The sequence below is a fragment of the Oreochromis aureus genome, linkage group 4 (genome assembly GCF_013358895.1).
Source record: "Oreochromis aureus strain Israel breed Guangdong linkage group 4, ZZ_aureus, whole genome shotgun sequence".
Lineage (NCBI taxonomy): Eukaryota > Metazoa > Chordata > Actinopteri > Cichliformes > Cichlidae > Oreochromis > Oreochromis aureus.
Genome location: NC_052945.1, coordinates 8,014,272 through 8,031,085, shown reverse-complemented (window position 1 = coordinate 8,031,085; position 16,814 = coordinate 8,014,272).

Genomic DNA, 16,814 nt, shown 5'->3' with positions numbered 1-16,814 from the left:
CTTTGATCTGTTTGAGTCTTGCATCTACATATGCAAAGAGATGTCTTGACACCATAGACACTTCGTCAATGACGATTATTTCAGCATTCAAAAGTTCTGATCTGACTTCATCCAGCTGATTGCCAAGTCCCTGAATGGGAGGTTTTAAGCTTCTAGGGAGCTTGAGAAGAGAATGCAGTGTTGTTCCAGAAATGTTAAATGCTGCAGTCCCAGTGAAAGCAGTTAACAGGACAGTGGGTTTTGATATGTCAACGTCGTCTGCATATCTGGGCACTTTGCTCAGTATCTTAGATGCTTCTGAGTAGATGCATTTGATAAGATGTGATTTTCCTGTTCCAGCACCACCATTAATATAAAAGAAAAACTGCTCTGGATTTAGAGCACAGACTCTTTAATGCACCAGTCTCTAACTGCATAAAATATGCAGGCTTGCTTCTTATTCAGATTCTGAAACATCTGACGTAACAATGTGGAATCAATAGCAGGGGTTCCCTGATGGCTCTGACTTCTGTTGAAGCATCAGCCTGACGACTGTAGTCGGGCACATCTTCCTGTTCATTTTCATTGTCTCGCTCTCTTTCTTGTTCAACAAGTGGCAACCTTACGAGATCTGATTCAGGTGCCAGATTACATCATTCGTCAGTCACACCTCTGTTCTGCTCATATTCCTCAACAGCGCTCTCGATCTCCTCACTGTTTTTCTCATATTTCTCTCTGTTTCTTTTGACAATGTGTTGCACGTACTCAAGACGGTCAGTACCTGGTAGCTGTACACAGCCAGCACCATAGAAAGCCTGATAGGTTGGCAAAGATGGTGTTTTCAGTTCATGGTCTGAACGATGAGGAAGGTACAGTTTAAGCAGTCTTCCGTAATATTGCTCTGGATGTTTTTCTTGTGAGCAGCGGTGAAATCTGATGATAGCAGGCTTATCGTTTTTGCGCCTTTGCACAAATCCCATCTCATTGAGAAGGGCAAAACATCTTTACCTTTTGTCTGTTGGCCATAGACAATCCTGCAAGTAGCAGCAAAGTCTGCCATGCACATCTCCTCATACTCTGGAGTTTCAGGTCTGGCTTTGTATTTGTCATTCAAAGATGTCATCCAAACATTGGAAGACTCAGGTGTTGTGTTGTCCAGAACTGACAGGGGACGACTCATTTTCACAGGATTATCATCAGTTGGTATGAATATTACAGCACGTGAACATTGCTTCATGTGAAGACCACATACACGAGCAACACACTCCTGTGCACTGATCTCTCGCTTCTTGGAATATGCCTGCATGACGGCTCTCATTTCATCGCACTCATTTACACTGTCCTTATGGGAGTTCTCAATGACAGTTTTCAGGTACTCAGATAGCCCGCCTTCTTTTTTTGATATATATTTCATTAAATAATTTGCAGCGCCGAAAGCATCTAAAACAAAGCTTATGTCGATATTACTGTTCCAGGCTTCAAGCAGATGTGGATTATAGCCGTTTATCCAAGAGTCTTTTGGATCACGCTTTAGTATGATGGTACTCCTTGTGTTCATTTTATTCAGGTATCGCTCATATTCTGCATGTGTCAACTTGCATCTTGCCAAGAGCTGCTCTAAACTCATGGAAGCAGTTTCAGGTTCATTCAGCAGCTGGTTCAGTGGTCTGAGCTTGTTCTTTGCTGTTTCTACCTCCAGTTCATCATCCTCACTGGGTCTTGTGATCATCGTCTCATTGCAGGGTGATTTAGGAAAACCAAAACGGCACCCGGAGCTTAAACTCCTAAAGCACGTCTTTGTGTGGTTCTTACTGTGTTTTTGCACTTCTGTAACTTTCTTGTAAAGTTCAGGTTGTTTATGTGGATCAGGCAGCTGAGCTGTGATGTATTTGTTTATAAAATCAACAACAGTTTGATCATCATCCTCCTCAAACACAGGAGCACCTTCTACCCACAGGAGGCAGTGTATGTGTGGGCTTCCTCTGTGCTGAAATTCAACTCTGTAAAAGTAGTCAATGACTTTGCCAAGTGGCTCTGCAGGAGATAAGAGTAAATCTCTGAATAATGCTTCAACTCTCTTGTCAAACATGCGCATTGTTGTGACAGGATTGCTTCTCAGGATGTCACACTTTGCTGACCAGTCGAGTCCTTCAAAATTGACTTGTTCACCTTGCTGCCTTGTTATTGCCTCAATCACTTCAGGCCAGCGCATTTCAGCAGCTGAAAATGTGCAAAAGAACGTGGGAGTTCCCAACTGTCTGATCATGGCAAAAAGATCTCTTGTTGTTTTCTCCCAATAGGCTGGGGTTCCTCTCAGAGGCTGCATGAATCTCACTGCATCTTTATTTCTCACCAGTTTCTCCACCTCATGTTTATCTTGTAACATGCCTGAGGTTATTTTTCTCCCATCTCTGGTCAAAGGCTTTGCCTTTCTTAACTGTATTGTCATGCTGGAAGTAGCCAAGTGTATTTCAGTCACAAACTGTGCAAAGAACAAATAGTTTGTGTCTCTGGCAAAACGATCATCCATGCAGAAAAGTCTTGATTTGAAATACCCACTGGGGATACTTTGATCAGCCTTCTTTCATCAAGTGTGTTTTGGCCTGTAGGAAACTGCACAGTGAAGGCCATGGCCTCCAGTTTAGGTGTTTTTTGAAAAAACTTATTGGATTGTTTCTCTCTGCAGGAGCAACAGAGTAGATTCCTTCACTGAAACATAATATCTCCTCAGCCACATCAGGGGCTGCAAACAGGACTCAAGTGCAAAACCACCATTAGTCAGTCCATCTGCTTGGTCTGAATCATCTCTCATCTGCTCATGTGGTTGTTCACCATCACAGGATAACATGTCAATATCCTGTTCATTTTTATTTTGTGCTTCACTCAGTGCATTTTTCTCACAGCTGTCAATTTCCATTAAATCAGCCTCATCATAATCGTCCTCATTCATGTTTTCATCATCATCATCCTCATCATCTTCATCAGGAAGAGTTGGATCACACAGCTCAGCATCATCTCTGATGCTCACATCCTTATACTGTGGATGAATCTGCTTGAGTTTATGCAGTGCTTGCACAAGTTTAGACCAGCTTACAGTCTGAAACAGCTGATGACCTTTGTAAGACAAGCGTCTCTTCAGTTTTACTCTCATCACCTGAGAATTAATTCTCAATCGAGGTAGTGCTTCAACAGTTTCCTGTACCTCTGATGGGACACAGACCACATTCCCTCTAATTGCTCTGTCTGCCTTTGGGAAGAGGAATAATCTTGGCAAATGGTATGCACTTGGCTATGAGATGTCTCTCCAGTATGTTGAGATCAGACAGTTCAGGTGGAATATCAGCAAGCTCCAGTTTATTGGCAACAGCAAGTGCTGGCATGGATCCATTTTTAAGATGATTGTGGCAGGTGTGACAAATCCACTCTCTTTCTCTCATCAGGCACATTGCACTGCTCATTTCTGCAGTTTTCATCACAAACATGAACATACTTTCCTGTCAAACATGTTGCAACCACATGTGGGTTTTTGACATAATTTGACCTTGTGCAGGGTCGCACTTGGTTTGGAAATGAAGCCTTGAAACATACAGTACATGGGTATGATGGTCCAGCTTTGATTTGTGATTTGAACACAGATATGGCCTCGTTGATCACACTGTTGTCACTCTCTTGGGTTTGTCTGTTCACCCATCTGTATTTCCTTTTATTTTCATTGCACATCTCATGTTGTGCATAATCCTGAATGCAAGATTACTTTGATACCTGTCTCGCATTAGTTGTTTCATTAGTTGTCTGTGTCTTACTCTGAAGGTGTTGTCATTTGCATACCGCTGAGTAACTCGAGATCTCTGTCTCTCTCTGAATTCTGGGCTTTCTTGATACCTTTTAGTGATGTAGTTTTTTTGTTTTTTTCTAAATTCAGCATCATCACAATAGCATCTTTTAATATATTGTTGTTGTGCCTTTCTGAATTCAGCATTCTCACAGTAACGTCTTTTAATATATTGTTGTTGTTTCTTTCTAACTGTAGCATTCTCAGAAAAACGTGTTTTAACATATTGTTTTTGTTTCTTTCTGAATTCATCATTTTCACAGTAACGTCTTCTAATATATCGCTGTTGTTTCTGTCTGAATTCATCATGCTCACAATAACGTCTTTTCATATACTGTTGTTTTTTCTGTCTAACTTCAGGATTGTTTTTGTATGCCGTGCTTGTGCAAGATTTTTTCTTTTCTTTGTAATCTTTATTTGAAGCATACTTTTGTCGTTCTTTCCTTTTTTGGTTTTCTTTTCTCTGATTTCTGGGTTTCTCTGATGCCATTAATCTTCTTTTCATTTTGTGCCTTTGTTGTTTATTAACTTTTTTCAATTTTTGTAAAACTATATCAGAAAGATCACAGGCAGCAACATTTTTTATTGCAGCATTTGATTGACATGAAAAAGCATCATTCGATGGAAAGAAATTTAATTCACTGCATAGTTCTTCAGTTGGTATATTAGGAGGTTGATTCTGATCTTCATATGATGTGAACTGAGTCATGTGGTCTTCTTTTTGTTTCACCGGTGGCGTACAAATGGACATCTGACAAAAGATGTTCTCAGTCAGATCAGTGGTTGTGTTTCTCCTTGGAGTAGAGGAGTTTGCTTCATCAACAGTTTTATCAGAGTGAGTAGGTGCCACAGCAGTGGCAGCTGTTGGTCTGCAGACTGTGTCTGTGATAGTATCACTCAGGTTGACTGTGCTCATACTGTAGAACTGCACAGGCTTCAGCTCATAGTTACAAGAGGGTGATATCTCCATCATTTGATAAGAATCTTGTAGCCTCTTAATCATGTCACTGAGGAGTGTGAATTTCAGCATCACAGCTGTACCACGATTACGTGACAGTAGTGCTAGAGGAAAACCACTGGGTGTTCTGGAGTGTGGATCAAAGAAACCATATTCGCCTGATGTGGATCTGAACACTGCGATACAAAATCCACTCATAATCAGTAAGGCATACTGCACATCTGACAACAGGCAGCTCAGTCCTGCTTCTAAGCTGAGAAAGGTATCTACTGCTTCCTCTGGAGGTTCTTCAAATGTCCCATACCGGGAAGGCTGTGTCATGTCGACATGATACATAGACCTGCGAGCATAAACTTTGTCTGGCAGCTCATCGGTTGCCAAATGAATATTTTTAGGAAATCTTTTCTTGGCCTCTTTGTACATCACATCACCTTTATCCAAGACCAGATTAAGGTCAGCTGTAGTCATGTTTTCATTCTCATGAAGGAATGCAAGAAATGTGAGTGAGTTACATGTGCACTGCTTGTTTCTGGAGTCTCCATATTTAGGATGAGCCTGGCTGTGAGATGCACAGACATGTGTAACAGAGGGCTGGTTTTCAAGCTTCACTCTTTCTGCATGAGATGGTCCTGCCACATCACTGTGACGGCCTCTTTTCACAAAATCAGCATAACCCACCTGTGGGGCACTTGACACCTCATGTTGTTCATTAAATTCATGCTGCAGTCCACTCTTTACAGCATCAGCATAGGATACCTGTTGTACATGTGCAGGAACATGTTGACCTGCCTGTTTAACACTGTCAGCATTGGTCTTTTCAGACACACTGTCTTCTGCAGAGCACTGAGGAAAATCACACTCAGCTTGTTCACATGTTGGTACACTGTGAAACTCATGGAACTTCTTCCAGCGTTGTTTTGCAGGTTGTGACTTTTTCTGCTTTTTTGGCATTTTTACACACCTTTAAGTGTTTCTGTTAGTCTTTAGAAAATATGTTTATAAAATAAGAGTGGCACACACCAGGAGATGTTGTCTTTGTCTTTATATTTCAGTTTTTATTTCTCAGAAACAGTTGTGTTTGTTTGACAGTTTGTTCTTCAGTCGAGAGAATATACCTCTGTGGAGAAGACAAGTCCACCAATACACAATCAGCTTGAATTTAACAGGCCAATGAGAATGCTCTATTCAGTTGGCCTATACTAACTACTGACAAACTATTAATCTGCGGCAAAACCCTGTCAAATCTGTCTTATTGTACCTATTGAAAAAGTTAATCTTACTACAACTGCTTAGATGCAACAGACATTTTTAGGTTTAACCTTGGCAGAGTGAGAGACAGAGATCGTTAGGCAGGCAGGTGTGAGCCTGGTTGCTATAGTGACTGCACCCAATGGCTCCATACATACACACACAGACATGCACCTCACTTTTGCTGCTTAAAATGAACAGAAAAGTCAGCCCGAAACACATCGCTCCCAAATGAAAAGTACATGTCGTATTGACAAAATTCTTTCGCCGTGAGCGCCAGCAATGTCCAGTCTACCAAATTCTCAGTTTTCATGCCTGTGGAGTTTATTATATGGACGTGGTGACAGTGGAAAGACACCATGCTCTTCTGATTTTCAAACGAACCTTCTGAGCCATTTTAACATTAGAGTCTATGGAAGAGTTGGAGGGAGGAGGCTGTGCTTTGGTGACATTTATGAAAGAACCATAACACCTAGTACAATAGTAAACACATTGGATGAAAGAGGACAGCGATGGCTACGTTTTGAGGGTAAAATCATATTTGTAGAGCAAATGCCACGGACACAGCAGCAGTTTTAAAAAAGATTTTAAGATTAATTTTTTTGCTCCTCTCACTCTAGCAGTTGAGCTGTCTCACTCTAGCCCCAACATTCCGTCCCATACACACCCATTATAAACTCTGAAACGGGTGAAAAAACATCATGAAACTTCAACTGGAACTGAAGAAAAAGTATAATAGATATTGAAAAGATAAATACAAGTTGAATAGTTGAATGTCTTGTCTTTGTTTTAAAGTTTGAATGGTGGGTCTACGTCAATGTATGTGGAAGTAGATACAGTTTAAAGAGGAGTAAGTTGAAGGATAATTTGAAGGGTCTCCCCATTGAAATACATGGGAAATTTTTGTTGAAAAAAGTTGAATAATTTTAAAAATATAAATGTAATAAATGAGAAAAATACAAGCAGTCATGTCCAAAAGAAGAGGAATCTAACGGTGTTTGAATGGTTTTTCTAAGTTGAACGGTTTTGAAGGAGATAGAGTACAAAAAAAGCGTACGGAATAGATAAAATAGAATAAAGATTAGAAGAACAATACTGTGAATGCTTTAAGCATTCACACTAACTAGAAAGTGCATTTTCTGAAGAAACTGCAGTGTGAATGCTTGAATCTGAATGTATGCACTGAAATGAATTAATTGCTGATTTTAAGTCAATAATTTTGAATGAGATGAAAAAAACTGAATTTTAAACTGAAAACAAAAGTGCTAAAAGCTGACGTTCACACAGAAGAAGTAGTTGGAAAATAGCTGAAAATGTTTTAAATATAAATCAGAAAAACCTAAGAAATGAGAAAAGAAAATTTAGAGTCAGAAAACATCTGAATGAATATTAAAAGTTCATATTCTTTGAATCACTGAATGACTAACATGTGATCCCTCCACTTGGATCCACACAGTTTAAAAGTTTACATCTCTGAGCTTTGAAAGACACAGTGTTGGAAAGAGAACAACGATGGTGACGTTTTGAGGGTAAAATGATGGCTGTAGAGCAAACACTGTGGACAAGTGTTTCAGGCAGAGGCGGAGCCAGACATTTGAAACACCGGGGCTTAGCCCTAACGGGTAGTATGCATGTGGAATTTTTTTTTTTTTTTTGCTAGAAATGACTGAAAGATTAATTGGCTCTGTTTTGAGTTTTGTTCAAAAAGAATGACTTCATATAGGGAAAAATATATATCACATATGCAGGACACCTTAAACTAGTTTTGATCCAGAATTAAAACAGGACTACAACAGTTCAAAATCAGGACTACTTAGGACTTAACCAAGACAGAACCAGAATCAGAACTAGATGATAGTAGCACTAAAAATCATCATAGACCTGCACTACACTTATTTTTTAATTCTACCCAAGTCCACTATTTAGATTCAGAAAAGTTTATATAATTATTTAGCCTTGTTGTGCAAACAAGCCTGCATAACTTAATAAATATATAACTTGAAAAATAACAAACCTAAAAAGAAACACTAGGTACGAGATACATGAGTACCTATGATACGGTGATACTTTTGTTAAACAACCATTTGACTAACATGTGTGTCTCACCTGCTCTTGTTCCATCTCTGTTCTGTCCTCATTCTCCATCTCCCTCTCTGTTCCTCTCTCTCCCTCTCTGCTCCTCTCTCTCTCTCTCCCTCTCTGTTCCTCTCTCTTCCTCTTTGTGCTGACAATCATCAAATATACAGTGGAAACCGGATATTTACATACTCTTCAGATAAAAACACAAACACTTTTTAATTGTAACATCAAATCAGACTAAATGTTTATTTTTTTTAGATTGATAAATATAAAAACATATTTGTTAACTTTAAGAGTAAAGAGAGAAACTATCTGTATTTCTTAATTGCAAATGGCACCAAATTGTATTCAAAACTGAGCCACACTTATGGAGCTCCACAATTCTTTTCCTGGTGTTTTGGTTGACATCTCTTGATTTTCCCATTTCAAAGAAACAGGCTCTGTGTTTTGCCTTATATGCGTCCACAGGTGTGCCACCAATTTACTCACATGGACTCTACTAACCTATCAGAAGCTTCTTCAACTCAGAATGGAATCGTCTGCAGTTTTCTTATTAATTAACAATAAACTTAGTGTATATGTACTCCTAAATTTGATGAAAGGGATAAAAACAGACAGCTCTGTCTCTCTTTATTCTGACATTTAACTAATTCAAAAGATATTTCAATATTTATTTATCCAAAACAAAACAAGTTTACTCTAAATTGATGTTGTACAGTAAAAATATGTTCTTGTGTTTTCCATAAAGTGTATGTAAATATCTGGTTTAAATTGTGAATATACTGCTGTGTATTGAAATTCCTCTTGTTTTGCATAGAAATATACTGAACAACATACAAAGCATAATATATAAAATAACATCTACCAGAGTTTTTTCTTTGAAAGAAGCTCCTTATGTCCATTCTTGTATATCAGTACATTACTGAAACCGATTTATTTAGCCGTGAAGGGTAACAACTGAAAATATGAAATAAACACACGTAAGCTAAGACTCTCTAAAGAAACAGCGTTGTTGTTGTTCGGCTTTTCATTTCGCCATTTGTTGATTCACTTGAAGAGCAAGTAACGTAATATGGGTCAAGTGATCAGTTTGATATCAATCTTTCGTGATACACCGTCAAATTTACATTATTTGTACAGTATGAATGAGTTGCTTTGGTACCTGGTCAGACTTCAGTTCTCTGTCTGCCTGGCTCCGTTTCTCCAACAGCGCACTCGAGGCAGCAGCTGCCCCGCCCCCTCGCTCAGTCGCTTAGTGTCTGAGCTCGGATCATACCAATATTAGGGGATTTACGCACAGTCCTAAATTCCCACAGTGTGCACTATGTGCTTGAATATTGTGTGTAGTTTTTGTTTTATACAGTTGTCAGCCAGGGATCTAACTATGAAAAATTACACTCCAAAAGACCCCGGCTTCTGGAAAAACAACCGGGCTTAAGCCCAGTAAGCCACCCCACGCTCCGACCCTGGTTTCAGGCTACGTCCACACGCGTACGGGTATTTTTGAAAACTGAGATTTTCCGTTTTCGTTTTAAAAATAATCCTGTCCACACGTAAACGCAGAAATGAAGGAAAACGCTGCTAGGAACATGCCAAAGCAACAGGTGGCGATATATTCCTAACCGTGTAGAAATGTTGGCCAATCAGAAGTCTAGAAGCCTCGGCGGAAATAGTAAACAAAGATGGGGCATAGAAGCAGAACCGAATCGTATGTGTGGAGGGACAGTAAATGTGTGTGTTACAGTTACTGATTTTTGTTTTCCATTTTAGTTTTCCATTTCTATTTAGATAGGCTGATGCATGGCTTATTCTCTGATGTGTATCCTTTTCTACCTGTACTGATGCTAGCATAACTAAAGCTACCCAAGCATTAGTAAATATGTGAAGCAAGGCAGAAGGATATACTCGTAAAATGAACAGGATCATAACAAAATAACACCACTACAAGTGTAACAAAAATATATTGACATCAAATGGTATGTTATTTGAAATCAATATGAAACAATGACACGTACATTTTTTTCAATTTTTTATTTATTTAATTTTTCCCAATTGTCCAAATTAGTCTGTGATTGGCCTTATTGTCCAAGAAATCATACTTATATACAAATAAATGTGACTCTCAAATATGATTTAAATGGATCATTCCTCACTTGATGGCGAATTATCCATTTAAATATTTGCTGAGTCCTAAAATTGATGCCAGTGAACTTATCAGCGGTTGGTTTAAAAAAAAGCCCCAAAATCCCCTATGAGCAAGCACTTGGCGGCGGTGGGAGGAAAACTCCCTTTAACAGGGAGAAACCTCCGACAGAACCAGGCTCAGGAAGGGTGGCCATCTGTCGCTGCCGACTGGGGTTCAACTGTTCACTGTGCATCCTCCTTCTGACAGGAGCTTCCTACAGACCAGGTATGAATGATGCCTGAGTGGACATACAAAACTCACAAGTTCCTGGCTCTCACGGCTCCTCTGCAGAGGGTTAGTCGAAGAAGGAGGGGCATCAGGGGCGGGGACTGTGCCTCACTGCCCTCCCCTTCTCGAAGAAACCCGTCTTCAACCGAGCCGAGAGAGCCAGGAACTTGTGAGGTGTGCATGTCCTGGTGAGCCTCCACCTTTTTATAGGTGGGTGCAGCCTCGACTGTATAGAGACAGACCAGGCCAGCTGCACCACACAGACACTTCAAACCTCATCTGAGGACATAAAACACACATATACATATACATCTATATTACTATTAAAAAAATACAGTTAGGGTTCTTTTACAATGTCAGAAGGAGGGAGGCACTAAGGCACCGCCTTCCGCCCCTGGACGCCCTCGCGGTGCCCCCTCCTTCTGACAAGAACTTCCTACAGACCAGGTATGAATGATGCCTGAGTGGACATACAAAACTCACAAGTTCCTGGCTCTCATGGCTCCTCTGCAGCGGGTTAGTCGAAGAAGGAGGGGCATCGCGAGGCGTCGGGGGCGGGGACTGTGCCTCACTGCCCTCCCCGTCTCGAAGACACCCGTCTTCTACCGAGCCGAGAGAGCCAGGAACTTGTGAGGTGTGCATGTCCTGGTGAGCCTCCACCTTTTATAGGTGGGTGCAGCCTCGACTGTACAGAGACAGACCAGGCCAGCTGCACCACACAGACACTTCAAACCTCATCTGAGGACATAAAACACACATATACATCTATATTACTATTAAAAAAAAAATACAGTTAGGGTTCTTTTACAATGTCAGAAGGAGGGAGGCACTAAGGCACCGCCTTCCGCCCCTGGACGCCTCGCGGTGCCCCCTCCTTCTGACAGGAACTCCCTACAGACCAGGTATGAATGATGCCTGAGTGGACATACAAAACTCACAAGTTCCTGGCTCTCACGGCTCCTCTGCAGCGGGTTAGTCGAAGAAGGAGGGGGGCATCGCGAGGGGCGTCGGGGCGGGGACTGTGCCTCACTGCCTCCCCTTCTCGAAGAAACCCGTCTTCAACCGAGCCGAGAGAGCCAGGAACTTGTGAGGTGTGCATGTCCTGGTGAGCCTCCACCTTTTTATAGGTGGGTGCAGCCTCGACTGTATAGAGACAGACCAGGCCAGCTGCACCACACAGACACTTCAAACCTCATCTGAGGACATAAAACACACATATACATCTATATTACTATTAAAAAAAAATACAGTTAGGGTTCTTTTACAATGTCAGAAGGAGGGAGGCACTAAGGCACCGCCTTCCGCCCCTGGACGCCCTCGCGGTGCCCCCCTCCTTCTGACAGGAACTTCCTACAGACCAGGTATGAATGATGCCTGAGTGGACATACAAAACTCACAAGTTCCTGGCTCTCACGGCTCCTCTGCAGCGGGTTAGTCGAAGAAGGAGGGGCATCGCGAGGCGTCGGGGGCGGGGACTGTGCCTCACTGCCCTCCCTTCTCGAAGAAACCCGTCTTCAACCGAGCCGAGAGAGCCAGGAACTTGTGAGGTGTGCATGTCCTGGTGAGCCTCCACCTTTTTATAGGTGGGTGCAGCCTCGACTGTATAGAGACAGACCAGGCCAGCTGCACCACACAGACACTTCAAACCTCATCTGAGGACATAAAACACACATATACATCTATATTACTATTAAAAAAAAAAAATACAGTTAGGGTTCTTTTACAATGTCAGAAGGAGGGAGGCACTAAGGCACCGCCTTCCGCCCCTGGACGCCCTCGCGGTGCCCCCTCCTTCTGACAGGAACTTCCTACAGACCAGGTATGAATGATGCCTGAGTGGACATACAAAACTCACAAGTTCCTGGCTCTCACGGCTCCTCTGCAGCGGGTTAGTCGAAGAAGGAGGGGCATCGCGAGGGGCGTCGGGGGGCGGGGGACTGTGCCTCACTGCCCTCCCCTTCTCGAAGAAACCCGTCTTCAACCGAGCCGAGAGAGCCAGGAACTTGTGAGGTGTGCATGTCCTGGTGAGCCTCCACCTTTTTATAGGTGGGTGCAGCCTCGACTGTATAGAGACAGACCAGGCCAGCTGCACCACACAGACACTTCAAACCTCATCTGAGGACATAAAACACACATATACATCTATATTACTATTAAAAAAAAAAAAATACAGTTAGGGTTCCTTTACAATGTCAGAAGGAGGGAGGCACTAAGGCACCGCCTTCCGCCCCTGGACGCCCTCGCGGTGCCCCCTCCTTCTGACAGGAACTTCCTACAGACCAGGTATGAATGATGCCTGAGTGGACATACAAAACTCACAAGTTCCTGGCTCTCACGGCTACTCTGCAGCGGGTTAGTCGAAGAAGGAGGGGCATCGCGAGGGGCGTCGGGGCGGGGACTGTGCCTCACTGCCCTCCCTTCTCGAAGAAACCCGTCTTCAACCGAGCCGAGAGAGCCAGGAACTTGTGAGGTGTGCATGTCCTGGTGAGCCTCCACCTTTTTATAGGTGGGTGCAGCCTCGACTGTATAGAGACAGACCAGGCCAGCTGCACCACACAGACACTTCAAACCTCATCTGAGGACATAAAACACACATATACATCTATATTACTATTAAAAAAAAATACAGTTAGGGTTCTTTTACAATGTCAGAAGGAGGGAGGCACTAAGGCACCGCCTTCCGCCCCTGGACGCCCCTCGCGGTGCCCCTCCTTCTGACAGGAACTTCTACAGACCAGGTATGAATGATGCCTGAGTGGACATACAAAACTCACAAGTTCCTGGCTCCCACGGCTCCTCTGCAGCGGGTTAGTCGAAGAAGGAGGGCATCGCGAGGGGCGTCGGGGGCGGGGACTGTGCCTCACTGCCCTCCCTTCTCGAAGAAACCCGTCTTCAACCGAGCCGAGAGAGCCAGGAACTTGTGAGGTGTGCATGTCCTGGTGAGCCTCCACCTTTTTATAGGTGGGTGCAGCCTCGACTGTATAGAGACAGACCAGGCCAGCTGCACCACACAGACACTTCAAACCTCATCTGAGGACATAAAACACACATATACATATACATCTATATTACTATTAAAAAAACAATACAGTTAGGGTTCTTTTACAATGTCAGAAGGAGGGAGGCACTAAGGCACCGCCTTCCGCCCCTGGACGCCCTCGCGGTGCCCCCTCCTTCTGACAGGAACTTCCTACAGACCAGGTGTGAATGATGCCTGAGTGGACATACAAAACTCACAAGTTCCTGGCTCTCACGGCTCCTCTGCAGCGGGTTAGTCGAAGAAGGAGGGGCATCGCGAGGGGCGTCGGGGGCGGGACTGTGCCTCACTGCCCTCCCTTCTCGAAGAAACCCGTCTTCAACCGAGCCGAGAGAGCCAGGAACTTGTGAGGTGTGCATGTCCTGGTGAGCCTCCACCTTTTATAGGTGGGTGCAGCCTCGACTGTATAGAGACAGACCAGGCCAGCTGCACCACAGACACTTCAAACCTCATCTGAGGACATAAAACACAAATATACATCTATATTATTAAAAAAAGAAAATAAAGTTAGGGTTCTTTTACAATGTCAGAAGGAGGGAGGCACTAAGGCACCACCTTCCGCCCCTGGACGCCCTCGCGTGCCCCCCCTCCTTCTGACAAGAACTTCCTACAGACCAGGTATGAATGATGCCTGAGTGGACATACAAAACTCACAAGTTCCTGGCTCCCACGGCTCCTCTGCAGCGGGTTAGTCGAAGAAGGAGGGGCATCGCGAGGCGTCGGGGGGGCGGGGACTGTGCCTCACTGCCCTCCCTTCTCGAAGAAACCCGTCTTCAACCGAGCCGAGAGAGCCAGGAACTTGTGAGGTGTGCATGTCCTGGTGAGCCTCCACCTTTTATAGGTGGGTGCAGCCTCGACTGTATAGAGACAGACCAGGCCAGCTGCACCACAGACACTTCAAACCTCATCTGAGGACATAAAACACAAATATACATCTATATTACTATTAAAAGAAAATAAAGTTAGGGTTCTTTTACAATGTCAGAAGGAGGGAGGCACTAAGGCACCACCTTCCGCCCCTGGGCGCCTCGCGGTGCCCCCTCCTTCTGACAAGAACTTCCTACAGACCAGGTATGAATGATGCCTGAGTGGACATACAAAACTCACAAGTTCCTGGCTCTCACGGCTCCTCTGCAGCGGGTTAGTCGAAGAAGGAGGGGCATCGCGAGGGGCGTCGGGGCGGGGACTGTGCCTCACTGCCCTCCCTTCTCGAAGAAACCCGTCTTCAACCGAGCCGAGAGAGCCAGGAACTTGTGAGGTGTGCATGTCCTGGTGAGCCTCCACCTTTTTATAGGTGGGTGCAGCCTCGACTGTATAGAGACAGACCAGGCCAGCTGCACCACAGACACTTCAAACCTCATCTGAGGACATAAAACACAAATATACATCTATATTACTATTAAAAGAAAATAAAGTTAGGGTTCTTTTACAATGTCAGAAGGAGGGAGGCACTAAGGCACCACCTTCCGCCCCTGGACGCCCTCGCGGTGCCCCCCTCCTTCTGACAAGAACTTCCTACAGACCAGGTATGAATGATGCCTGAGTGGACATACAAAACTCACAAGTTCCTGGCTCTCACGGCTCCTCTGCAGCGGGTTAGTCGAAGAAGGAGGGGCATCGCGAGGGGCGTCGGGGCGGGGACTGTGCCTCACTGCCCTCCCTTCTCGAAGAAACCCGTCTTCAACCGAGCCGAGAGAGCCAGGAACTTGTGAGGTGTGCATGTCCTGGTGAGCCTCCACCTTTTTATAGGTGGGTGCAGCCTCGACTGTATAGAGACAGACCAGGCCAGCTGCACCACACAGACACTTCAAACCTCATCTGAGGACATAAAACACACATATACATATATATTACTATTAAAAAAAAAAAAAATACAGTTAGGGTTCTTTTACAATGTCAGAAGGAGGGAGGCACTAAGGCACCGCCTTCCGCCCCTGGACGCCCTCGCGGTGCCTCCCTCCTTCTGACAGGAACTTCCTACAGACCAGGTGTGAATGATGCCTGAGTGAACATACAAAACTCACAAGTTCCTGGCTCTCACGGCTCCTCTGCAGCGGGTTAGTCGAAGAAGGAGGGGCATCGCGAGGGGCGTCGGGGCGGGGACTGTGCCTCACTGCCCTCCCTTCTCGAAGAAACCCGTCTTCAACCGAGCCGAGAGAGCCAGGAACTTGTGAGGTGTGCATGTCCTGGTGAGCCTCCACCTTTTATAGGTGGGTGCAGCCTCGACTGTATAGAGACAGACCAGGCCAGCTGCACCACACAGACACTTCAAACCTCATCTGAGGACATAAAACACACATATACATCTATATTACTATTAAAAAAAAAAAACAGTTAGGGTTCTTTTACAATGTCAGAAGGAGGGAGGCACTAAGGCACCGCCTTCCGCCCCTGGACGCCTCGCGGTGCCCCCCTCCTTCTGACAGGAACTTCCTACAGACCAGGTATGAATGATGCCTGAGTGGACATACAAAACTCACAAGTTCCTGGCTCTCACGGCTCCTCTGCAGCGGGTTAGTCGAAGAAGGAGGGGCATCGCGAGGGGCGTCGGGGGGCGGGGGACTGTGCCTCACTGCCCTCCCCTTCTCGAAGAAACCCGTCTTCAACCGAGCCGAGAGAGCCAGGAACTTGTGAGGTGTGCATGTCCTGGTGAGCCTCCACCTTTTTATAGGTGGGTGCAGCCTCGACTGTATAGAGACAGACCAGGCCAGCTGCACCACACAGACACTTCAAACCTCATCTGAGGACACAAAACACACATATACATATACATCTATATTACTATTAAAAAAAACAATACAGTTAGGGTTCTTTTACAATGTCAGAAGGAGGGAGGCACTAAGGCACCGCCTTCCGCCCCTGGACGCCCTCGCGGTGCCCCCTCCTTCTGACAGGAACTTCCTACAGACCAGGTGTGAATGATGCCTGAGTGGACATACAAAACTCACAAGTTCCTGGCTCTCACGGCTCCTCTGCAGCGGGTTAGTCGAAGAAGGAGGGCATCGCGAGGGGCGTCGGGGGCGGGGGACTGTGCCTCACTGCCCTCCCTTCTTGAAGAAACCCGTCTTCAACCGAGCCGAGAGAGCCAGGAACTTGTGAGGTGTGTGCATGTCCTGGTGAGCCTCCACCTTTTTATAGGTGGGTGCAGCCTCGACTGTATAGAGACAGACCAGGCCAGCTGCACCACACAGACACTTCAAACCTCATCTGAGGACATAAAACACACATATACATATATATATTACTATTAAAAAAAAAAATACAGTTA